General features: G+C 44.0%; 1 non-coding gene across 1 annotated transcript; it reads right to left on the bottom strand.

Annotated features, from left to right (window-relative positions):
• Positions 1-4,222: 4,222 nt before the first annotated feature.
• Positions 4,223-4,383, bottom strand: LOC141114620 (U1 spliceosomal RNA). The gene has a single exon (XR_012236951.1). It is a non-coding gene; the product is annotated as a U1 spliceosomal RNA (small nuclear RNA).
• Positions 4,384-4,864: the final 481 nt, after the last annotated feature.

Below are 4,864 nucleotides of genomic sequence, written 5' to 3' on the forward strand. Positions count from 1 at the left end.
TTTGTCCCTGAATGAAGGTTAAACCTTTTTTTTTTTTCTTCTAAATAATAGGCATGTTATTATTACCAAAACCATTGCACAGAACAGCCCCGATCCTTCTTTACTGGGGGCCCCTGCCAGCACTCCTGACTCCTCCTCTTCTGCATGTGCCATCATACGAAATGCATTCAGCTTAAAACATGTAGCCTTTAGAACTACATTAACAAAGGGGTCTTAGTGCTCCAAAAGTTTGCGTTATTAAAAAGCTCTAACTTTTACAATACCTTAACTTTATTTTTTACTTATGTATAAATGTTAGAATCACTAAAAGGTACACTCCAATTAACAATGAAAAACTAAGATACCTTCAGGCAGCATAGCCTATCTTTCTCAATGCTTCAGTTATTTCGCTTGGCATTGCTGCTGTCCACCCCACTCCCTTTTATCACTAACCTGTGAGTGAGCTAGTACTGTTTGTGTTTTAACATTGATTGGAATGCATTATAAACGGCAAGACAAGTATCTCTACTGCAAACTTGATATTTTTGAATTGTATGCCTTGTTCAAACCTGGAGACAACGTAGCTACAGTCTAAAAGTACCCACCCATAGATCCAAGATGACTTTGGCCAGAGCAATTGACAATTTTAACATCAGAACTTTCAGACAACCCCCAGCCAACTGAAATTGAGGTAAAGAGCAATCAACTGATACCTTCAGCGAATCATTATTGTTACAGAATCCAGAGAAGGGATGGGCGAACGGTTCGGCCCGAGCATCTGTTCAGGCCGAACATTTGCCCGTTTGCTGAACATCCTAAATTGCAGGGAGTTCACTGGGTGTTCGCTCCAGCGAACACCCTGCAATGCACTGAGCGCTGCACAGTGTATTCTGCTTCCTGATTGGGCAAAGCTTTGCTCAATCAGGGTGCAGTGTAGTCTGGTTGTTAAGAAGAGGGGCCGGGAAGCTGGCTGCGGCGTCCTTAACAACAATGGGTTTCCCCGCTGACAGCTGAACAATAAAAAAAAAAAGTGCCTGTTAAAAAATAAAGATATAAAAATAAAAATGAAATAAAGATAAAAATAGCATGGGGTACCCCCCAGTTCATATCAGGCCTGGTCTGGTATGGATTTGGAGGGGAACCCCACACGAAAATGTTTTTAAAAATTGGCATGCCCCCCCCCAAATCCATACCAGAGCCTTATCTGGCCATGCAGCCTGGCAGGTCAGGAAAGGGGGGGCATGAGCGAGCGGCCCCCCTCCTGAACCATACCAGGCCACATGCCCTCAACATGGGGGGTGGGTGCTTTTGGGCAGGGGAGGCTCTGCCCCAAAGCACCTTGTCCCCATGTTGGTGGGGAAAAGACTCTCTACCCAACAAACCTGGGCTGTGGTTGTCAGGGTCTGCAGGCTTACTGAAATCTGGACGCCCCCTTAAACCATCGTCAATCACGCCGACCTGAAAAATAAAAAATAAAAATAAAAAAACATCAAAATCAAATCCGCCTCCTCTTGGGAGGCCTCCCGCAGAATGCCTCCTCTCTGCTTTGACATTTCTTATATAGGTAAGGGGTGGGGCCACCTAGCTACGTCACCCGGTGGCCCTCATGTGACCTCACATGCCCAGCATGCACTAGTCTCTGATGTCAGAAGGGGGCGGTGCCACCGAGTGATGTAGCTAGGTGGCCCGCCTCTTACCTATATAAGAAATATTAAAGCGCAGAGCAGGCAGTCAGCGGGAGGCGGAGTGTTTTTTATTTTTTCTCGTCCTGCGGGCAGCGTGATTGGCGATGGATTTACATCAAGGGAAACTATTTTTTTTTTATTAAAGGATTTGTCAAAAACTGTCTCTTATGTTTATTACTTTTTGCCACTTTTTTGGTGAATGGGTGGGGGTACTATGTACCCGATACCCATTCACATAAGGGGGGGCCGGATCTGGGGGGCCCCCTTGTTAAAGGGGGTTTCCAGACTCCGGTAAGCCCCCGCCTGCAGACCCCTGACAACCACAGCCCGGGGTTGTCAGGTAGAAGCCCCCCCCCCCCATGTTGAGGGCATGTGGCCTGGTATAGTTCAGGAGGGGGGGGTTCTTGTTCGTCTCCCCCATCTTTCCTGACCTGCCAGGCTGCATGCTGGCATAAGGGTCTGGTATGGATCTTGGGGGGAGGGACCCAACGCCGTTTTTTATTTTAATTTTGGTGTGGGGTTCCCCTCCAGATCCATACCAGTCCTGAAGGGTCTGGTATGGACTGGGGGGACCCCATGCCATTTTTTTCTTTATTTTTTTCTATAGCCGGGTGCTGGCAATTGCAACTGCTAGTCATTTTAAATGGGATTCAACTTTTTTTCTTTAGAAATGTCATTTTTGCTGAAGCATGTTTTATGCATGCTACAGATGCGCCACTTGACAGGCACATTAAGGAGGACCCCCGGGCACTATATTTAAAGTAATTTTTCATTTATTTATTGTTGCACTTTAAACATAATAAAATCACTGCTTCTGCAAAAAACAATTGTTTAAATAAAAAAAAATAATTTATACATGTCTCCCAGGCAAGTACCCAGACCACCTTTTATGGCCAATTACTTGCATACAAGCCTTCAAAATGGTCACTTTTGATTTTTCCTGTTCGGACCCCCCCCCATAGACTGGGTTAGAACATTTGCCCTGTTCGGGAGTTCTGCTGCGAACCAAACAGGGGGGTGTTCTGCCCATCCTTAATCCTGAGATAAACCTCTCGAAAGGCATCTGTTTATGTTTGTTTCTCCTCCATGAAATAACATACATAAACAGCTAGTCCAAAAGCACATGTTTAGGTAAAGGTGTTTTAGGCCCCCTTCACATGGGCAGGTCCGTTTTCAGACACCCGCTTGCTCAGCAGAGATCGCTCCGTTGATCCCTGCTGAGCCGGCAGATGACAATTCTGTCTCTGCACACTATGTAGAAACGGACGTGTCAGATCTCTGCTCACCTCTATGGGAGACGGTCCGTTTTCATCCGATCCGCCAGACTGATGGAAAATAGGGTTTCCATCCCTCTGGATTTAGCGGATCGGGGTGGATCAGATGTCAGCAGACATGTCACCGCTGACATCCGTCGTTCCATAGCGATATATCTAGTGTCTGTTCAGGTCCGCCTAAAAAAAAAACTGACATGCGGATCTGATTGGTCTGCCCGTGTGAAAGGGGCCTTAAAGTAAAGAATTATTTGTAATCAGAGAATCTCTATTCAATTTCTTTAGCTATATTTTGACCTGTTAGGGAGATTTCTCCCCACTTCCTCTACCAGGTCACTGAATAAGAAAATATGAGGGAATCTCTAAGTGTATAATTTTTAAAAAAAATGGCATAGGTTCTAACCACTGCCCATACTACTAAATTATGATCTTATTGCTGTTGTTCCTGTGGGTCTACTGAGACATTTCACCCCCACTTCCTATCCAGAGACAGCAATAAACATCTAACAGGTTCTGGCTCTCACACAATATCTATTCAAACTACAAACAAAAGGTTTCTGCTAAAATGCCGTATAAGATATAAAATAATCTGCTTTTGGTGAAGCTCATTATAGGCTAAAATGTCTCTCTTGTAAAAAAAATTCAAGAACTCTTTTCAATAGTCCCGTGGTTTTATGCTAAGCTCATTTACTACCTGGTTTGTCCCCTATTTATATGACAGCAGATGCTCACACCCACACTATAATTAGAAGGTGACAGATGTTTCGGCATGCTAGTAATTACAGGTTCGTTAGTGAAAGGCAGGGAGGATCATTATTCACATATGCTGCAGACTCCCTCTGTCAGATTCAGTATTGTTCTTTGAGGTCACTGCAAATCTGAATCCTGGTCACTTATGCCATAAAAGATAGTCTTTTCAGGTTAAGTTTGGTATTTTTTAACCATCAAAAATAGGAAGAGTTCAGATTAGCCAACATTCTACGTAATAGGCTTTACTTCCTGTTTCTAACTGCTTCTAACGGGCAAATCTGTAAAGCAAATGAGGTTCTGCTTTGAGGACACAATGGGATTTATTTATTAAATAAATGGAGAATGCAAAATTAGGCTCACTTCTGTATAGAAAACAATCAGCTTCCAGGTTTTATTGCCAAAGTTTATTTGAACAAGCTCAGGTTAGATGCTGATTGATTTCTTTTTTTTTTTTTTTAACAGGTGCTGGAGGAAACCTTGTAGAAACGATAAAGGCCGTAGTTTCTTTCGTCAAGCTGTCTTTTGACCAGGAATAATCAGGGGAAAGCGCGAACGCAGTCCCCCACTACTACAAATTATGCAGTCGAGTTTCCTGCATTTGAGGAAATCGCAGGGGTCAGCACAGCCGGAGTGCAATGGCCGAGATTGATTTCTATGCAGAGAAGTGAGCCTTATTTTGAGCTCTCCAGATTTAGTAAATAAACCCCACTGAACATTTAAGTGAAAGTTCACCCAAGATATACTCTATGAACAATAAACAGCTATATAACACATGTACTTTGATAAATGCATAGCACCCTGCTTGATGTCTGCCCACACTGCAGTTGTCCAGCAAGCAGCATTGGAAACTGCCAGTCATTTATCAGCTACACCATACAAACCACGGTGTTGCTCAGCCCCCCCCCCCCCATGCTTTCTATATCTTTATAGACAGTAAAGGTAGCGTTTCCGAGCGAGGCTTTGCAATCACAAGACGTAGACAGCATGAGGTGAGTGAGCGAAGCCATGGTGTTGATTTACTAAAGGCAAATAAACTGGGCACTTTGCACCAGAGCTTAGTGAATGTGGTGAAGCTTCACTTTGAAAGAATACCCAACCAGGTGCAAGGAAAAAAAAACAATTGCTTCCACACGAGTGATGGAAATCAGTAAGTATAAGCTCAGGCACGTTCGCAACTCC

This window comes from Aquarana catesbeiana, linkage group LG12 (assembly GCF_042186555.1).
Source record: "Aquarana catesbeiana isolate 2022-GZ linkage group LG12, ASM4218655v1, whole genome shotgun sequence".
Taxonomy (NCBI): domain Eukaryota; kingdom Metazoa; phylum Chordata; class Amphibia; order Anura; family Ranidae; genus Aquarana; species Aquarana catesbeiana.